Raw genomic sequence first — 12,451 nt, 5'->3', positions numbered from 1 at the left:
AAAACAAACGCCAAAACCTACCGCCGAGCGTATACCTGCCATGCAAAGCACCGCTTTCTACCCAAGCCAGTATGGCGCTGCTCATAGGCGGCGCCACTGCGCTCACAATATGGCGGCGCCTACGAAAAACGGTCCTTCCGCTAGCCACCATACTCCCGCTTTCGCTCTGCTGTCGGCCCTGTCTTGGCTCTGTTTCTGGCCGCGCGTTTGCGTTTTGCGCAGAAAAGCCGTAGCGCCGTCTGCGGACGCCGTTCTACTCGCCGATGGCGTAACGTCACTATGAGACCATGATGTCAGTACTCCTCGATCGGAGGGCGGGCGATTTGAACTGCGCTAGAGGTACGCGGACGCTTCAGAACGCATTTTCTCTTAAAATAAGTCTCTCCTTGGCACGAAACAAGCGTTTCGAGGTTTCTGTGATGGTATTTCAACAGTACACGTTGACTTAATAGTAAACTTTAGTGTCCCTTTAACAGCACTAAACGAGTTGGTAATTTGCGCCACTTACGTGCGCGTTTTGTTTCCTTTATGTTCGTCCATTGGCTCCCGCCAGTGTAACACTAGGCGCAGTACAAGCATTAACGACCACCAACTAGCCACGCGTCGATTGCTTTACTAAGCCCACTGAAATATTCGCATTTACGTTTTACGCGTACTTAGTCGCGCTGCCGTAAGCGAAACAACCACGTACAGATAAAATGAAGACATTGAACGAGTATTAACAGTTACCGCGTGAAAATTAGTTTCAAGGAAATAACACGTCTCCCGACGCTGGTTTGCCGAGCCAACAGAGCTCGGTGAACCAGTTTGGTTCGGTCAAAGTCCTTCCATTTTTTTTTTTTTTTTTTTTGAAGGACTCTGGTTGGTCATGGAAAGACTCTGGTTCGGTCTACTGCCGGCTCTGGGCTGACAGGTGGATAAGATAGCGTCGCCGAGCGCCCGCGTTGACGTACCGCGGGAGAAGCGTGAAGATATGCAATGAGTTGTGTGATGATAAGATGTCCCACTGTAAGTCCCGGAAATAACGCGAACACGGGTTCATGGGGGTGCTAACACGGGTCGCGCATTATCGCGCGTGAATGCAGCGTAGCGTATAGGCTGAAATGATTCGATACTGAGCAATATACGGCGACTCCTTGCGACTGCCGATGTTCTCATAGGATGAAGTGAAAGAAATCCAGTCTATTTACATAGTTGATTCTTCCCTCTAGAAACTGGCAAGAGCGCGTACGCTTCGTAGTCGCGCTGGATGTTTTGGAGCGTCTCGGACGCAATTCGAGGCATTTGCACGGTTTTGGCGCCGCAAGTCGCAAGTGTATGGCAATTTGGCAGAATTGACGCAGCTGTGCCACCCCTGTTGTAGCTTTTGTTTCTAATTTCATGAAATATTATGGAGCCAACCACTGTCCTATAGGCTGTCCGAGTTATCAAAAAGCAGGAAACACTAACACGCACATTAATGAGCAGAAGTAAATGTAGGGATCTCGTTAAGAGAGCAAACTTCGTGCATCTCTGTGCGAACAGAATTAACAGTGAATAAAGGTTGATGGGGGCGCATAGCACCTACGATGCCTCAAAAAAGTCACCGAAACAAGAAATGGAGAAGGGGATGGGGGGGGAGGGGGGCGCAGAGCCGCCTCATAAAAGCATTTGGGGGGGGGGGGGCTCTAGCCCCCTCTGCCGCCCCCCAGTTCCGGCGTCCCCGGGTCCGACCAGCTTTTCGAACCCCATATATATATATATATATATATATATATATATATATATATATATATATTGCACTTGAACAAACTTTGTGTGGCCTTGACGAATTGTTCACTGAAGTGGCCTTAAATGACAATTAACAAGACCTCATAGCAGGAGACAGTTGAATTTCACAGCCTGAGTCCTCTCCCACCACCAAGAATCTGGCGTCCCTCGGTGGTGTAATCGCCCTTCGTGTAATTGTGGTATACTTCGCTATCACTAATACTGCTTCGCCTTTCCGGCGAAACTGCAGCCTCTATCTGTTTTTTTTTTCTTCTTTTCTATGAGTCCGAGTGTAATCGCTCCTGCGCATGACTACTGTTGATTCTGATTTCGAGTGAATCCGCCTTGGCCTAATTTCGGTTACTGGGCGAATTATACAGGGTGCCCCAACTATCATGCTCGAAGACTTAAAAAGAGAGCAGTTGCGTTACTCGAAGAAACACCAGTCCATATTGTTTACAGTACAGTCCAGTAGCTGCCAGTAATTCTTTCGTTCCTGAAATTTAATTCGACAATTGCAATTAATTCTCTAATTCAAGAAGTACTGTCCTAATTATCAAATTGTCAATGAGACATGTGTAGGCGCGTCCAGGCACCCCCAAATGACATCTAACTACTGTGTTTTCAGCGACGTGCTAATTGCGTGCAATATTTTTCCGACTGGCAAACAAACCTCACGAAATATGAAAAATACCACGTGTCTGCGCTCCCACCCGCATCATAGAGCAGCGCCCTCAAATAAGCTGATTGAAACCAACTGCATTGTCTGTCGCAAACCCGAAGAGACAGTGCATCACCTGATAATCATCACCTTTGCAGCTATTCCTTCCTCTCTGCGTCAAACTTATTATCCGTCTCTCAAGACCGACTGATCACATTGATAACAAAATACCCTTGATAATGCGCCGAAGCGCCGCTCTGACCACGCACGAAACGCGAAAAAGCAATGCAATAGTCAAAGCACGTTTCAAAATAGCGGCTTTTCTCGCACCGCATCGACAGAGTGCGCGCGCGGCTATATTTCGCGCCAAAAACTTCCTTCGGGCCAAAGCCAAATTAAAGTGACGGTTCTAGTTTTCATGAGTGTGTATACGTACTGCAAGAACAGGTTTATGGCGTAAAATAAAATCGAAATAAACCGACAGGGAAGCGAACCACATGTTGAGAAAAAGGCAAAACCGATGCGTTCAAGGAAGTAAATAACCACTGCTAAATGAGCCTGCTAAATTGGCAAGCCTGCGCAAAAAACAAGCAAAAGATATGTACATCACATTTCAGTGTGCGGTTACCTATGAATTCGTAAGCGCCGTTGAACACCAGCTGCTGCCTAGAGGACGTGTTCGAATAGGTCTCCTGCAGCTACGCAATACTGAGTCCACTTTATCACACCTTCTGTGGCTTTCTTGGTGACCGACGCCCGTATTCTAGGCAGACATCCGTTATCCTTGTCTTGAGAAAATAAGACATCCATCTCGATCAAATATCTTTCACATAACCCCAAAGAAAGAAATAGAGTGGAGAGAGGTCAGGTGACCTGGCCGGCCAATATACAGGCCCGTGCCTTCCAACCGATTGCGCATGAAAAGTCTCATCCAGCCATTTTCGTGCTCGGCTGCTGCTGTGTACTGGTACTCCATCTTGCTGATACCACAGAGGTGGAAGACGTGACAGTGAGACTTCGCTGAGAAACTCATCCACCACTCGTTCAACGATTTCATCCACGTAACTCTGTCCAGGTAGTGTGCGATCGAAGAAGATGGGACTGATTATAACACCGGCGTGAATTCCGCACCCCACATTGAACGACCACAGGTACTGGTGCCGATTGTGTTTTACCCACAGTGCATTGTAGTCATTCCAATAGTGTGCATTATGCATATTTTACCTGGGCGTTTTTGTGAAAATTGGCTTCGTCTGTGCACACGATGTTACTCAAAAAGTCTGGTGACTCGTATGGTTTTGTGAGGACCCAATTCGAGAAGTCTAGGCGATTCTACAGGTCCTTATTTTCCTAGCACTGGTGCTGGTTAAGGTGGTACGGGTGAAAGGGAATCGTTTAGAATCGTGCAAGCTGATAACTTAGAAATTGGTACCTGGGCGGCCACGTCCCGCACATTAGCATGAGGATTTAGGGCCATAAATGCTCGAACTTTCATGACTGATATATATTTGCGGCCTTCGTCTGGTCATTTGCAGCTCCCAAGGCAAGGATTATTTGGCCTTCTGCTCAAAAGAAAGACATTGCGACTGGGACGAAACAAAACACACCTTTAAACATTTCCACTGACGTTGTCAATTCACTTCTGTGGGGATAGGTTTCGTGTAAAAAAAATAAAGAACTATCAGTGCAGTTCATCTACGCCAAGACTACAGCTATCATACCTTGTTTCCAACTAACGCTAAACGCGACTTGCTACTTCGGCCGAGCGACGGCAGATAAGGTGCTAGCTCGAGCACGATGTCTTCTGATTTGTCCGATTTGTCCGAGCCGATTCGTCCGTCCGTCCGTCTGTCACCTGTACGCCGAATAGTTCTCCGGCGCAACCCCATGCGAATGCACGAAAAAAAAAAAAAAGCGAGAGAGAGGCGCGCGATTGGCTGCACCAGTAGTGACGTCGCTGCTCTCCGTCGCAGCAGAACGCGCGCACAGCAGTTTCTCTCCGGCTCCGAAATGAGTAGGCCACGTGTCAAACTTACTCCTGATGAGCAGGCAGCTTTCGATCAGCAACGCCGCTCGTCTACGCTGTCCCGGCGTTGCAGCCCGAGCACAAGAACAGGCTCGTGCAGCCGAGCGCAAGCAACAAGTGCGTACCGAGGGTCCAGCAGCCTACCAAGCCGTCGTTTAATGAACAGTGCGGTTTAGCCCAGGGTTAAACACCGGAGACGCACGTTTCAGCTTCGCTGGTTAACCATCTGCACGGAGTGCTTGGGCGGTGTTTTTTTTTATTTCCTTCATTTTGTTCTGGCTAACTCAGAACGAACCTGTTCGATGGCGCTGCTTTATGATACAGGTGGGAGCGCAGTCACGTGGTATTCGCCATATTTCCCATGGTTTATTTATCAGCCGGAAAAAAATTAGTACGCAATTAGTACGTCGCTGAATATACCGCAGTTAATGTGCCTTCGGTGAGCCTACAAGTGCTTCATTGACATTTTGATAATTAGTATGGTACATCTCGAGTTAGATAATTATTTATGATTACCTAATTAAATCGCAGTAACGAAACATCCCCTGATAGCTACTCCACTGTAATGGAAAAAAATATACACTAGGTTTTCTTCGAGTAACGCTTTGCTTTTTTACATCTTGGTGCATGATAGTTAATTGGGGCACCCTGTATATATATATTTGTGACCTCTGCATGCAAGTGACGAAGTTTCCATCCCTAATAAATATTGTAAATTATAAGTGTTTTTATTGAGTCGTTAGCTTTACTTATCTGAAAGAGAAACGATATACTGAGGCCCATACCATTCACGTGTATTTCACACACCGTTGATAAAAGACTTTGCCGAAGGGCTCACTAAAGTCTACAGGCGTTTTTAAGGGTCAAAAAAGCACGCAAAGCGTTTTGAAGCTAGGTGAACATACAGCAACATATTCATTCTCTAAGCACAAGCTATCCATACGTTTAGAAATAATTGGTAATTGGTTACCCCCTTCTCTTTAAAAATATAATAAAATTTGTCCCGTGTATATGTTTAAGGATAGTGTGTATGTGCATGGTGTTTACTGTGGAAATAGAAAACAATGTTGAAGTGAGAAAATACGGATGAGTCAGCCACCACCGGTACTTCTACTGCGCTTGTTCTCGTGTTGTCAGAATTTGCAGCAATAAAGCAAAGCAGGAATTAAAATCCGTGCACGTCCGCGCCAATAATGATGCAGCAAGCTATTAGCCACAATAAAGCCTTGAGTGAAAATGTTGAGGCAAGACAAAAGAAAACTCAAATGATGTGGGTGACAAAACCCTAGAAATTACATAGTTAAAGGGGGGGGCTGAGCCGGAAAACGATTGAGCCCCCCTGGGTTGAGAATTCAAAGGGTTGAGAATTCAAATGAGCCTCATTCATCCATCCATCCATTCCATTTGTTTCCGGTGCACCGTATTGCAATCGTAGCGGACGCGCGGCGCGAACATTATAGCTGTGTGTAAATGGCCTTTACTAGCGCCTCGTGGTGCAAAACTAGCAAATCTCGACTTGACCTTAGTGCCGCATTCGAAGATGATGTAGAATACGCGGAAGCGATCTGGAGCATGGCGGCGAGTTTCATTGAAAACTTCACGACGTTGTGGAGAACTTCGACGCCATTGTCCACGATTTCTGCAAGTAACGGCAAAATCGATTCCATGCATAGGCAGTTCAATCGCACGTAAGCACGCAGCAGGCGCCGCTTCACGACGCGAAAAAGCCGGAGAAAGCGACTTAACGCTGGGGAGGTTAGCGTTTTGTAATAAAGCTGTCGCAGAATGACGGCTGTGTCACCAACGTTTTAACGGCCACTTACTTTCGCGGAACTGTCGAGTTTGTTAAAAGCAGGTTCGACTGCATTCGTGCTCACGCTATGCACCATCTAAGGATATGTCGTGTCAGCTTTTGTGAATTTTCCTGTACATTGTCTGGTGCTTTTGGTGTATTTCTTTGACGCATGGTGTGATCTTTTTCTGTTCGACTCATGTTCCTGTTGTCTGTAGCTTCTGTACATGTACTTCTCTCGTTGCGACTTTCAGCCTTTTCGTTCTCGCCTTGCATACATGCGCTTATTTGCAGTAATCGAGTGTTAATTGTTAAATAGGAATTCAGTTCGCACCGTCTCTTTCAAGACATTAAGTAAATGGCTCTGTTTACTGAATGTTCATTGACCATTCTAATATATTGCTACGGCATGAGCCGGGCGAGGAGAAGAGGAAGAAGACGTGAGCTGGTGTCAGCCTCAGGACGCCATCTTGACTTTACCATCAATCTCGTCCCTTAAATAAAGCCGGTTTAACATTAACCGTAGCAGTATTGTGGTGAAGGTGCGGGGTACTTCGACCAAGACGACGGAGCTGCTGCAGCAAGTGCTCCGCCGGAGCCGACGCCTCGCTCGACTGCCTCCAACACCACTTGAGATCCCGATGTCCCACAGCGGCGACCAACAGCCTTCTCTGGCTGCTCCAGTGCGAACAACCGGCGCCTGGATGCATCAGATGGAGCCCCGCCCTTTCTCTGAAAAATTCGGCGAGGACGTGGAGGAATGGCTCACCCACTACAAGCGTGTGAGCAAGTACAACGGCTGGAACTCCACGACTCAGCTCGACAATGTGGTTCTGTTCCTCACAGACACTGCGCTAGTGTGGTTCGAGAACCATGAAGATACGTTCACAACGTGGGACAGCCTCGTTACTCACCTCACAGAGTGCTTTGGCGATTCCACCACGAAAAGGAAGCGGGCGGAGCAGACATTGCTTCAGCGCGCTCAAGTCCCAGGTGAGACCTGTACTACGTACATAGAGGCGATCCTGAAGCTTTGCAAGACTGTCAGTCCTCGAATGTCCGAAGAGGACAAGGTTGGACACCTTCTCAAAGGCATAGCCGAGGATGTTTACAATTATTTAATCGGAAAGGAGAGTCTCGCCTCGGTCGCCGACCTCATCAAGCATTGCCGCACATTTGAGGCCTTGAAGCTGCGCCGTATCACGCCAAAGTTTGGCAGGTTAGCAAATGTCACAACGTTGGCAAGCGTTGACGAAAACGACAACTACAGTTTTCAATTTGACCTTGCGGCAACTATAAGGCAAATTGTCCGCGAAGAACTTGAACGACACACCAAAGGGGCGGATGTCGAACAGCTTGGTTGCGCTTCCAACCAACCTCAAGAACATGCATCTGCTGTGTCCGCATTGTCTGCCATGCCAGGCGTTGCAGACTGTCGATTGGGGCGGATGTCGAACAGCTTGGTTGCGCTTCCAACCAGCCTCAAGAACATGCATCTGCTGTGTCCGCATTGTCTGCCATGCCAGGCGTTGCACACTGTCGATTCGATCAGCTGCGACTGCACCGACGTACCTTTCCCGACGACATGACGCATGATCAACGAACTCGTCGAGCTACCACCACGAATCGGAATTCGGAAGATCGCGTTTATTATTCGCAGCGTCCCAGGGTTGACTCCGAGGCTTACAACGATCGCGCATCGCCTGTGTGTTACAGCTGTGGCGCCTCAGGACACATTGCTCGTTTTTGTCGCCGGCGCCGACAGACAACAATATATGGCGCACCACTAACTTGGCCTAATTTTGAACGTGATAGTTATGACGACCGTTGGCCGACAGACCCTGCAAACACCACAGGCTCGCCACCCCGGGATACCTTCCGTCAGTATAGTAGGAGTGGCTCGCCAGCTTCAGACCGCAGCCTGACGCCCCCAACCAGTCGCCAACGCCGTTCACCGTCACCACGGCGACGTGCTACGTCTCCACCGCCGTCGGGAAACTAGCCGGCGCGGCCGATGGAGGTAAGGTCGCCGGGCAGTCTGCGTCTCTGCGAAATACTCCTCTGCCTATTATGATGGTGAAGAACAAAGTGCGTGTGTTAATTGATAATATACATGCAACAGTATGAGTAGATACTGGTGCTACCGTTTCCGTCATGAGTGTGACTTTCAAAGAGAGGCTGGGTCGGAAAGTTATGTTCCCGTGGAATGATGGTGTGACGTTTCCTGGTGTCAGTGGAGAGTGTCTAGTTCCCCTTGGTATTTGTGTTGCAAGTGTTTCATTCGGAGGAGAAGATCTTAAAACAAAATTTCTCGTACAACCGCGATGCACTCATGATGTGATTCTCGGGATTGACTTTCTTCAGGATTGTGGTGCATCCGTTAACTGTGGCACAGGCGAAATTACTTTGAATAGCGCGCTCCTCGCCACCCTTGCCGACACATCCTTACCAGTGAAAAACTATTGTGTTGTTTCGAACGATTTGCTGCTACCACCTTGGTCGCTGTCGCGTATCCCTGTCGATTTCGCTGCTGCCGACCTTTCATCGTTTGACGCGCAAGTACAGCCACTTACGTCGAGCTGCGCAAAGAGAGATGTACTTGTTCCACGCTCTCTCATGAGAGTAGTGAATGACGCCTCAAATTTGTGGGCTTTCAATTGTTCTTGCGTCCCTGCCGTTCTCCCGCGTGATATGAAGCTCGCTGAATTTGACGAGATTACTTACAGCTCCATTACAGTTCTAAGCGAGGAGGAGCAGTCTCATACTAGCGATCCTCACCAAAGCACTTCTGAAGAGCAGATCCTATGGATGATCAACAAGGCGCTGCCCTCACATGAGCGCCACGCTCTCGCACAAGTTTTGTAGGCACATATTTCTGTATTCGATTTCACACGAGGCGACAAGCAGGCTTCACTCCCGCATTCTCGTGCTCGCCGAAGAATTGACACCGGATCTGCGCACCCCATTCGGCAAAAGCCGTACCGCGTTTCTTCAACAGAGAGGACAGTTATTGCTGAACAGGTGAAAGACCTGCTGCGGAAAAGTGTTGTTCAAGAGTCCTCTAGTCCGTGGGCAGCACCAGTAATCTTAGTAAAGGAGAAGGATGGATCGTAGTGGTTTTGCGTTGATTACAGGAAACTGAATGCGGTCACCAAAAATGATGTGTATCCACTTTCTAGAATTGATGATGTCATCGATTGTTTACATTCCGGTGCCTACTTTTTATCACTGGATTTGCGATCAGGGTATTGGCAGATACCCATGCACCCAGACGATAAGGACAAAACGGCCTTCGTGACACCAGACGGTCTTTATGAATTTAACGTCCTGCCGTCCGGCCTTTGTAACGCGCCAGCAACATTACAACGATTCATGGATACTATCCTCCGAGGACTTAAATGGGAAATTTGTTTGTGCTACCTCGATGATGTGGTGATTTTCGGCAGCACATTTAGTGAGCATAACAGCCGTCTCAGTCTTGTTCTGGATTGTGTCAAACAAGCCGGCTTGATCCTAAATTCAAAGAAATGTCGTTTCGGGGAAACCGAGACGTTAGTACTTGGGCATCTGGTCGACAAAAACGGTATGAGGCCAGATCCACGGAAGATTGAGGCAGTCAGCTACTTCGAAGCACCGAAGTCAGTGCGGGAGTTGAGGAGTTTCTTGGGCCTGTGCTCGTATTTTCGTCGCTTCGTTCCAAGATTCGCCGATGTGGTGTACCACCTAACATGTCTTCTCCAGAAAGCCGTCCCTTTCAACTGGACATCGGCTTGCGACGACGCGTTCCGCCAGCTAAAATTTCTACTGACGTCAGGGCCCATATTGCGTAACTTCGACGCATCCGCACCTACGGAAGTGCACGCTGATGCCAGTGGCATCGGCATCGGTGCTGTACTAGTGCAACGTCATCAAGGAGCTGAGCACGTTGTGGCTTATGCTAGTCGCTCATTGGCTAAGGCGGAACGCAATTACACTGTGACCGAGCAAGAATGCTTGGCAGCTGTTTTCGCTGTCCACAAATTTCGGCCCTATATCTACGGACGCCCGTTCACTATCGTTACGACCACCACGCGTTATGCTGGTTAATGAATCTCCGTGACCCGAGCGGACGACTGGCACGTTGGGCTCTTCGACTGCAGGAGTACGACTTCGTTATTTCCTGCAAGTCCGGGCGTCGCCACGCAGATGCGGACTCTCTCCCGCCTTCCTCTGACGACGACGGAGTGTGACGAAGACAATTTCGATGACTGTTTTGCTCCCATTTCTTCTACCTTCCCAGACTCGATGACTTTCAAAGCCGAGCAGGAAAATGATATTAGTTTGTAACCTCTATTTGTAACCGCATCGCGTCCTGGAGCCACTGGTCGATTTTGTGTCCGTGACGGCCTGCTTTACAAGACCAATTATTCGGCTAAAGGCGCACGTTTCCTTCTGGTGGTGCCGCAGAGTCTGCGAACGGACATACTGAGAGCCATGCACGACGATGTGACCTCTGGCCATCTAGGATTCATCAGAACATTGAACCGGACACAGGAGCGTTTTTACTGGCCCAGAATGCGGGACACAGTCAAGCACTACGTCACCAGTTGCGAACAATGTCAACGCTACAAGCGCCCTACGACCGCTCCGCCAGGTCTTCTCCAACCTCTTCCGCCGCCTCGCCTGCCATTTGAAGAAGTGGGAATCGATCTTCTGGGCCTATTTCCCCGATCATCTAACGACAACCGATAGGTGATCGTATGTGTCGACATCTGGCCCGTTACGCGGAAACGGTGGCCGTACCATCTTCAACAGCTGCGTCCGTTGCGACGTTTTTGCTTCGATTCATTATTCTTCGACATGGTCCCCCCCGTGTCATCATGAGCGATCGCGGTCGTCAGTTCGTTGCGGACGCCGTAGAAGAACTGCTTCGTCTCTGCAGTTCGCAGTTCCGTCATTCAACGCCTTACCACCCTCAGACAAATGGGCTTGTAGAACGTACGAACAGAACCCTAACTAACATGCTGGCCATGTACGTATCTTCCGATCACAAGGACTGGGATGACGTACTCCCTTTCATCACCTATGCTTATAATACTGCAAAGTATGAGACGACCGATTACAGTCCTTTTTATCTCCTTTACGCACGTTCACCACTAAGCTGCATTGACACTACACTACCGTTTGACTTTCACAGCGAGTACTCTGTTGCCAAGACGCTTTCTCTTGCCGAAGAAGCCCGGCGTATCGCTCGTCTTCGTACTGTGGCATCGCAACACCGATCGAAAGAGCGCTATGACAGCCGACACCAGTCTGTCTCGTACGCTAAAGGAGACTTTGTGTGGTTGTGGACTCCGGAACGTAAACGTGGCTTATGCGAAAAGTTTTTACCCCAGTACACGGGCCCATTCGTCATTGTAGATCGCTTGAGTGACTTGACGTACGTGGTGGCACGCTTGACGTCCGCTGGTCGTCGGTCTAGCCGGACCCAGTTAGTACATGTTGCCCGTCTTAAGCGGTTTCACCCTACGCTTTCCGAGTGATTTGGACTTGCCCAGCGGGCTTCGTCTGGCAACCGGGGATTGCTACGGCATGAGCCAGGCGAGGAGAAGAGGAAGAAGACGTGAGCTGGTGTCAGCCTCAGGACGCCATCTTGACTTTACCATCAATCTCGTCCCTTGAATAAAGCCGGTTTAACATTAACCGTAACAATATTATGTACTCTGGTATAGCCTGGGCAGCTTCCTTTACTATCATTAGTATTCTGTTGCATTGTGTGCTCCAAGAGAAGTTCATCGATATCACTTGGAGGTACAGTCAACAGCAAAAGTTTGCGGAATGCGCGAGCGCGTGGCAAAGCGACCCTCCTCCCCTTCTAGCGTTGAACCCCTGTTGTCGATACCGGCACCTGCACGCATGCGCGTCCCCCCGAGACTGCCAGCGTGCATGTTTCCGCGCTTCCTCCTTTCGCGCCCCGGCGATATACGAATGTAGGCGCGAGGTAGCCCTCTTGCAATATGCGCTGTGGCGGCTTCGACGGGCGAACCATAGCGAACCTGCGTGAAACGTGTTTAGAAGCGTGAACTTGCGGGCGCCACCGCTGCCGCTTTTTGTCGCGTCATGTGATAGCGAGTCAACGCCGACAGGCGTCGTTCAGTGTTTGTTATCAGAAGCGGATAAGCAACCGCCAGCGCGTATAAGAAGCACGCGCTGTTCCGAATAAAGCATCTGTTCCGGAGCCCGT

Source organism: Dermacentor andersoni, chromosome 10, assembly GCF_023375885.2.
Source record: "Dermacentor andersoni chromosome 10, qqDerAnde1_hic_scaffold, whole genome shotgun sequence".
In the NCBI taxonomy this organism is placed as follows: Eukaryota; Metazoa; Arthropoda; class Arachnida; order Ixodida; family Ixodidae; genus Dermacentor; species Dermacentor andersoni.
This window is presented reverse-complemented; position numbering follows the sequence as displayed.